Source organism: Rosa chinensis, chromosome 5 (genome assembly GCF_002994745.2).
Source record: "Rosa chinensis cultivar Old Blush chromosome 5, RchiOBHm-V2, whole genome shotgun sequence".
NCBI lineage: Eukaryota > Viridiplantae > Streptophyta > Magnoliopsida > Rosales > Rosaceae > Rosa > Rosa chinensis.
This window is the reverse complement of record NC_037092.1, coordinates 31,841,450-31,850,947: the sequence shown is the minus strand read 5'-3', so window position 1 is coordinate 31,850,947 and position 9,498 is coordinate 31,841,450.

Genomic DNA, 9,498 nt, shown 5'->3' with positions numbered 1-9,498 from the left:
TCTAGATGTATTGCTTTATATCTTTATAGTGCAATTTCAAACCGTGTAAATATGTGTAGTAAATAAATTTGAATAAATTCAGTGCTTCAGAATAAAATTCAAAATTTATTAATAAGCCAACGATAATCAAATCAAGGTCTTGTTCTAATTCATCAAATCATTATGGAAATAAACTTTAAGACCAAGTAATAGTCTAATTAAAAATGAGGCATTATGCCTTCACAACTGTTTTTGGAAAATAAAATAGCTAAAGCAGATCAGTCAAGATTGAGAGCATCCATCAACTGAGCAAGTTCTTCATTGCCATTGAAGTCTGCAATTGTGAGGTTGACGTCTAGGTCATGACCTTCTTCTTCCATATAGTGAGTTTCTTGTTCTTTAGACTCCCTATATCTCTTGTAAGTGGCTGCAACTATGTTGCTTGCTTGGCAGTTCTTATACCAATGCCCAATGACTCCACACCTATAGTATGGTTCATTGCCAACTCTATCTTGTTTGACTAAAGAGTTCTTAGGTGCCTTTTTGCACCTTGTTTCCACCACCTCCATGTCCCTTTCCACATGGTGCATTGTTGCCACGTGGGTAGGGATCAGCATGTCCAAACCCCTTTGCATTGGAGTTCTTTCCACCTTTCATTTTTCCATAATTAGCCTCAGAAATTTTCTTTGTCCCAGTAGGCCTAGCATTGTTGTTCAAGCGAACCTCATTATGTCTCTCAGCCACTTGCAGTAGGCTTATCAACTTATTGAAGGTTGTGATTCTTTTGTTGTCATACTCCAACTTATACTGGTTCGCTAGTATAAACACTGAAGTAGGAAAGGTGGTAAGAGTCTTGTAGATCATATCATCTTCTGTGATTTTCTTTCCACAGAAATTGAGATGTGCCTTTAAGCGCAACATATCCTTGTTGAAGTCATTGACATTTTTATAGTCAAGCAAGCGGATTTCATTCCACTGAATAACCAGTTCTGGGAGCAAAGTGTCATGAATGTTCCCAAAATGTCGCTTAAGGGTATCCCACAGTTCTTTGGGTGTCTTCAACTGAAGGTACTCCCAGCATAGGCTAGGATCAATATGTCACCTCAGAAACATTAAGGCATTTGCTTTCACCTTATTAGATAGTTCATCATCTTTGGGGTCAGTAATGGTGGCAGTGTAGTCTTTTGCCACAAATGCAGTTTATACATCGGAAACCCAACGGTGGTACTCAAGTCCTTCTGAGTCCAAAATGTCAAACTCAGGTCGAGTTGGATCAGCCATCTACATAAAACAAGAGAGAAGATATAAGTTACGCAGTCATAAAGACATCCACGTAAATTATTTTCCAAAAATGTGAATTAGATTTCAAGACCAAGATTCGTAATGGTCACATTTTTTTCTTTCGATGCTATGTGAAAATGCTTTATCACAGTAAGTTTGTGTGTGGATAATGCGCATGAATTTTCATTATCATGGCAAAACGGAATTGATATGTTGCATTAAAATTAATCAAAGCACATTTAAATATAGCATATATAAAAATAAACTACGTGGCATGCTCAAATTTCACAAATATACAACAAATTATATACTACACATAATAATAGCAAGAATATATCATGCATAAAATAAAATGTAAACAATAGCATAATACAAAGCATGCGTAGGCATAATTTATATAAGCGTAAATAAAATAAAAACATGCTCAAAATTTCATAATAAACCATAAACAATAAAATATATAATCATGTTTAAAGTTAATTATATAAAACATAAATAACAAGGCATGCTTCAAATGAACAAAATTATCTAACTAAACATGCTCAATAACTAAACATGCTCAATAACAAAATATAATAAAAGCATAAACAATAAAGTATAAAGCATGCTTAAAAATAGAAAATATAAAATGCTCATGCTTTAGGTTCCTTGAATATATATAACACATATAAGAAAATATATGAAAAATGGAATATAAATAAGGCAGCCAAAAATATATAAAAAAACATACTTGGTTTCGAGAACGTTTATTATCCTAGCTCACGCGCGTGTTGATGCAGGCGTGCGTAGCGATGTTTTTGTGCTTGAGAAAAAACTGGGCCGCTTCCTCTCTCTTTGCAGCAGTGGGCCACGAGGGCCTGCTTTTTTTTTTTTTTTTTGGGCCGCAGGGCATGTTTCTTTTTTCTTTGCTTTTTTCTCTGGGCCACAGGGCCTACTTCTTTTGTCTTTTTATTTTATTTTTTATTTCTACTGGGCCGCAGGCCTGCTTTTTTTTTTTTGTTGGGCCGGGTCACACCCCTTTTTTTTTTTCCTTCCTTTGCGTCTTCTTCTTCTTTCTTTTCTCTGTTCTTCCTCCTCCTAATTTGCAGGTGGGTGGCTGGATATCGATCAGGCTTTGTCAAACAGTGGGTGAGTGCTGCAGCGAGGTTGGGTGGGCTACACGGACGCTAGGTGCAGGTGCAGCAGCGCTTGAGGCCTGGCTGAGGTCGACTGGCCGGTGAGGATGGCAGGTGCTAAGCCAGGCGGGGAGGGCTACTGCAGTGTGCTGGGATCTGCAAGGGTGCAGGGTTGGGTGAGCAAACACGGTTAGCAGATGTGTTGAGCAGACGTGGGTGGGTCGATCAATTAGTTGGGTGCAGAGAGCAAATTGCTCTTAGCTGGGCGAGGAGGCTGCGCGGGGTAGTGGGGCTGTTGGAGGCTGGGCGCGGTGGAGGAAGACGAGCTGGAGAGGGAGACGAAGGTGGGTCACGGAGAAGGCTACGGGGGAATTTTTTTTTTTTTTTGTTGGTGGCCGCAGAAAAGGAGAAAAAATTCCTTTTTTTTCTTCTAGGGTTTTAGTTTTTTTTTCGACTGAAAGAAACTAGAAAACTAGAATTTTTTTTTCTTGGCTATTGGCTCCGAGCGTGCTGATAACGTGTAAAAGTAAAATTGAGATTGGAATTGGTCTACTCATTTCATTTCATAGACCCTTTATATAGGAAGAGAATTACAACGGAAATATCAATTACAATGATGACATTTGGTCCTTGATCCATGCTGATTGATGATGATTGCTAATTACTTGATTCCCTCTCCGTCAATCACTTTGACGAAGGCACATAATGTGTTTTTCCTTTAACATCTATAAAATGTAATAGGTTTATAAAGTGAAGAATAATAGGATATATCCCCAATAAAGTGAAGAAATATCTGTAAAATATTATTAAAAAAATAAATACAGATATTTCTTCACTTTATTGGGGATATATCCTAAAATTCTTTGCTCGCTGGTCTACGATATTTGTGGTATATCTCCAATAAAGCGAAGAATTTTAGGATATATCTCCAATAAAGTGAAGAAATATCTGTATTTATTTTTTTGTAGATATTTTACAGATATTTCTTCACTTTATTGGGGATATATCCTAAAATTCTTCACTTTATAAACCTATTATATTTTACAGATATATCCTAAATTTCTTCGCTTTATCGTAGATATGTCACAAATATCGTAGACCAGCGAGTGACTTTTTAACCACCTAGAGTATTTTTTTTGTTTTTATAAACCTATTATAACTTGTGGTGTATAGGTTGAAGACAAAATTATAAAATAAATAAATTGATAAATAAGTGAAGAAACAGAAAAAAAAAAAATTTATTATTATTTTAATATAATTTGGAGCTCAAAATTACCATTTTGTTCCCTAAAAGGGGCCCACATAACAGATTTAATGGACGGAGGTCCAAAAATTGGACACGGCTGATGAATTTGGAGAGTACAAGGGTATTACTGATTAAATTGAAACTAGAGGGACTAACATGATGACGACCCTAACCTCAAGGGGGTAAACTGAAATTAGTCCGACAAATAAAATATTCTTATAGGCTGCCCAGTATAAAAACATACTAAAACCAATTGTTTTAAAGAACGACAAACTTTTAAAATGTTTTCTAATTCAAAAATCGATACATGAATCTCAAATACACACGGCACCACATATTACCTAATTGCCAGTCCCATAGACCCACTACACGACTTTACCTTACATAAACTTTAAACCAGGTAAGCGTAGCGAGAGCGTCCGCTACCTAGTTATGCACATGTACCGAGTTTGTCATTACGAGCTAATACTCGGACCATCGGTATAGCTAACCCTCTGGAGGTTTTGGGGATCGAACCCAAGGAAGTCACACCCTACGCGCTCAAGCCATCAACAATATCTCACATGGAATGGTTAGTACGCATTTCATTTTAATTTAACCAAACCATATAACTTGACAAGCATCAGTATATATACAAAATGGAAATAATCAATCGAGTAAAGCCCCAAATCCCTACCTAGATTCCAATGCTTCTCTTCACGTAATCCGAGAGTCATGAACCCTTCGTTCCTCGAGCATCTGAAGTCCTGATTTCTGACATATTGATTACGAATAACTCATTGAGCAAATATTAAAGTTTCAATGATTAGATAATCGCCCGACCAAACATTTCCTGGTTTGACCAGGATTTGATCAAGAGTTGACCAATGTTTGACCAATCGCGACAAGCTCGATAATTATCCCAATTACTAAACAATTTACTTGAAATTGGAATATCGACCAATTTTCACGCTTTTAAGGTATCATTTTTTTTTTTGTTGAAAGGAAGGTATCATTTTAAGTTTCTTTCACATTTTGCGTCGCATAGTAATTCAACGAAATTAGCATGGACACCTAACACATATTCACAATCATTTCTTAACTGCAATGAAACTCGATCCAGACTAGGTGCACCCAAAACACTAAGGGCACCCAACATAACCCTTTCAATCTTCACAACCATTTCAATGTATATCTAATATATTAATTTTTCATTCTTTCTCATTTCTCACTAAACCAAACTACCAATTCTTGAAACACAAATCACAGTGGGACGTAATAAAATAAGCAACACTCCAAATATCTATCTACACTAGACCATTCCTCATTTCATTTCCGATTAATAAAGCTTGCTCACCTATAAGTCCAACCATAACACAATAACCCAAGCTAGACAAATACTAAGAAATGCTGAAATCATCCAAATTTGATTTCGCAATTTACCTCTAAGGTCCAATACGTTGCCCAAACTTAATATGGATTGACGGAGCTCTGAAATCAGCAACTCCTCTCGGTCGGACCTCAGTGCAATTCCAGCAACTCAAAGCTCCCAAGCTGACCAACACTTCAGTTCGTGCTTGAGGAAACCAACGACAAACCAAGAAACCCAGGACAGTTGCCGAAGATGAAAAAACACAGCGAAGCCTAAACCAACCCAGAAACTAAAATCATCAAAACTCGATCAATTTCAAAAACTAATTGAACAGGCATGTAGAGCATGTCGAGAGGATTAATTGTTATAACCCAAACACCACAAACAGTGTATTGGCAGTATGGCTAGTATGGCTGTATCACTTTACAGATTCTAGCATTATCTTTTACTGTTAATACCTTACCTCACCTTACTTTAGTTGATAGAGTTTGTTAAGAAAGAAAGAGTTGTTATCATAGTTACGGGTTTAGTTGATAGAGTTGTTCCTTAGATTAAGGGTGATGGAAGTCGATTTCCTCCTCAATGTGTCTATATAGTGTAATCTTGTGTTTATCTTTCTTCAAGAAGCAATATACCAGAAAACCTTCCACAAGTTTTTGTCTAGTTTTCTTCATGGTATTAGAGCAGGAATTCAAGGCCTAATTCTATAATTGTTCTTGTGTAATTCCAGATTTTGTCAGCTTAACATGACATGGATATCTGGTTCTAAAATTGAGAATTCTCTTGTAACCTCAAATTCTTCCAATGTTGAGTTTAATCTAACTAAACCAACATCTTAGCTTTGTTTTGTTGAATGAATTCAACTATCTTTCTTGGGCTAGAGCTGTTACACTTGCTCTTGGAGGAAGGTCCAAGCTTGGCTATGTCAATGGAGTTATACAGAAGCCTAAAGTTGACTCCCCTACATATGATTCTTGGCTGTGCAAGGATCAACTTGTCATGTCTTGGTTACTCAACTCTATGGAGAGCAGAATAGTAGAGATTTTCAGTTTTTCTGAGTCTTCTATGCATCTCTAGAAGCATGTTAAAGAGCTGTATGGAAATCAGAATAATGCTGCTTGAGTTTTTCAACTCAAGCTAGATATTGCTGATCTTCAACAAGAGGGTAACCCTTTTGTTCAACACCTTGGTAGCCTTACAAGCATGTGGAATGAGCTAGATGTTTATAGACCTCATACCACCCAAGCTAGTGTTTTGTTAAAGAGAGCTAAGGAGGACAAAATTTTTCAACTCCTTGCAAGCATAAGCTCAGATATGAAGATTTGAGAAATCACATTCTTATGAATGCTGAGCTCCCATCTTTCAACAATGTGTGTGCTACCATTCAAAGGGAAGAGGTTTGGAAAAAGGTGATGAATATGGAAGCCAAGACAAGTGTATCTGAAACTAGAGCTTATGTTTCTAATCACAGACAAGTTGAAGCTAGAGTGTACAAAGGTAAGAGACCTGACTTGAAATACAGCTACTGTGAGGGTGTTGGACATGTCAAGGATAGATGTTGGATTCTCTATCCTGAACAGAAACCAAAGTTTTTAAAGGAAGGCAAAGGTTCTCAAAAGAGTTGGAATCCACCAAGAGCAAACCTTGCAGCAGCTTCTTCTGCTCCTTCTAAGGGTATGCTGAACTTCACATCCAATCCTACTGCTTTAATTAATGAATATATTTGCTACCTATCTCAGCAAGAAGCAAATGCATAGTGGAGGTGAAGAAACAATCATGTCTGGGAGTGAAAGTCACATTGCACTCTTCGGAAAATTTGCTGGCTTTCTTGCAGAAATTGATTGTGTTCCACATAAAGAAGCTTCAGGTACTCTAAAATCCTTCTCTAGTGCTCTCATTGTTTGTGCTATGGATGATTGTTGGATTATAAACTCAGGAGCTACGGATCACATGACAAATAAACTTACAAATTTGCATGATTTTGAAAAAATGTCTATTCCTTCTAAAGTGTCTGTAGCAAATGGCAAAGGTGTCTCAGTTTTGGGAAAAGGAAAAATAAAGTTACTCTCTAGTCTTGTTGAGTCAATTGCTCTTTATGTTCCTTCTTTTCCTTTTCAACTCCTATTTGTTGGAAGAATTAAACACACCTTAAAATGTCTTGTCATTTTTTCTCCTTATAATGTCATATTTCAGGATCTCATCACCAAGAAGACGATTGGTGAAGGTTTCTTTTTGAATGGTCTGCATTATCTATCCAAGAATTCCTTTGAATCCAAGGTTTTTCAAGTTAGTTCAAGTTCAGCACAAGATCATCATCTATGGCACCAACGCGTGGCTCATCCTTCAGAGAAAGTGTTATCCTTTTTGTTTCCAAATATGTGCAAAGCAAATAATCAATGTGATGTCTGTCATCTGTCAAAATCTTTTAGGCTACCTTTTACTTCTTCTCTTTCTAGAGCTAGTAATCCTTTTGAAATTGTTCATTCAGACATTTGGGGTCCAGTTCTTGAGTCATACGATGGATTTAAGTATTTTTTAACCTTTGTAGATAATTTTACGAGGATTACTTGGTTGTATCTTTTGAAACTAAAAAGTGAAGTTGTGGATATTTTTAAGGATTTTCATAAACTTGTCATCACTCAATTTTCATCATATATTCATGTTTTAAGATTAGATAATGGTTCTGAGTATATGTCCAATAGTATGTCACAATACTTGAGCACACACGACATTATGCATCAAACCGGCTGTGTTGGTACCCCTCAATAGGATGGGATTGCTAAGAGAAAAAATCGTGACCCTCTTGAAAAAACCAGAGCTCTTATGTTTCAAATGAATGTTCCTAAAAAATTTTGGTCTCAAGGTGTTCTCACTGCCACATACCTCATCAACAGGCTACCTAGTAGAGTGCTTGGTTTCAAGTCTCCCCTTGAAATGTTGAAAGGTAGAAAGATTGATCTGTCTCACTTGAAAGTCTTTGGCTGCACATGTTTTGTTCATATTCAAGCTCATCAATATGATAAACTTGATCCTAGAGATGATAAGTGTGTTTTCCTCATATATTCATTTACCCAAAAAGGTTATAAATGCTACAACTATGCTACTAGGAAACTCATTGTCTCTAGGGATGTAAGATTTGATGAGGTTACTCCTTATTTCACTAGAAAATCATGTGATACTGGTCAGGGGGAGTTTTTATCTGATCTATTTCCAAGTCCTGATCTTTTTGTTGATGAGCATTGCAGTCATTCTATCAATCCTGATACTCCAGTTCAAGAAGTTTCAGCTATAACTTCTAATCCAGAAATTGATATACAACCAGAAGTTGTCGAGCCCTCCTCTCCACCTCCTGTTGTTCTTCGTAGAAATCCTCCATCAAAGCTCAAAGATTATGTAACCTACAATGCAAGGTATCTAATGACAAACTTCATCTCTTATAAGAAACTTTCCTATGCTCATTCTGCATTTCTGAGTGTCCTTGATAATACTCATAAACCTCAAAGTTTTGAGGAAGCCAATCATCGTGATGAATGGAAGCAGGCTATGGCAGATGAACTTCAAGCTCTCAATGACAATAATACTTGGAGTGTTGTTCGAATTCCTAAAGGGAAGAAGGCTGTAGGTTGCAGATGGGTTTATAAGACTAAGTTTCATTCTGATGGCACTGTGAAGAGACATAAAGCTCATTTAGTGGCTCGTGGTTTTACTCAAACTTATGGGATAGACTACAAGGAGACCTTTGCTCCTGTTGCTAAAATGAATATAGTGCGAATTTTGTTATCAATTGCAGTTAATCATGCATGGCCATTTTACCAAATGGATGTGAAAAGCGCTTTCTTACATTGTGATCTTGAAGAGAAGGTTTATATGAAGTTGCATCATGGTCATTCTCAGTCTCATGATTCTGATATAGTGTGCAAGCTACACAAAGCCATTTATGGATTAAAACAATCTCCACGTGAATGGTATGTCAAACTCAGTTCAGTACTTGAAGAAGTCAGTTTTCACGGAAGCAATGCTGATTCCTCCCTATTTGTTTGAATTGGTTCAACTAGTAAGCTTGTGGTTCTCATCTATGTTGATAATTTAATTGTGACAGGTTACAATGTTGAAGAAATTAATACTCTTAAATAATCTCTTTGAAGCAATTTTGCTATCAAAGATTTGGGGAGCCTGAAGTATTTTCTTGGTATAGAAACGGTTACTTCTCATAAAGGCCTCTTTCTCAACCAAAGAAAGTACATCCTTGATCTGCTGCAAAATGCAGATATGAGGGATTGCAAACTAGCTCGCACTCCCCTTGACAGCAAGCTGCAACTTGATGTGTTCAGTGAGCCACTCTTGAATCTAAGTTCCCATCAAAGATTAGTTGGTAAGCTTATCTATCTCACCATCACTCAACCTGACATTGTTTATGCTATAAGCATTGTCAGCCAATTCATGCATGCTCCAAACTTGGCTCATCTTCACATTGTAAAGCGAATCCTTCGTTATCTCAAAAGCTTTGCTGGTAGAGACATTTTGCT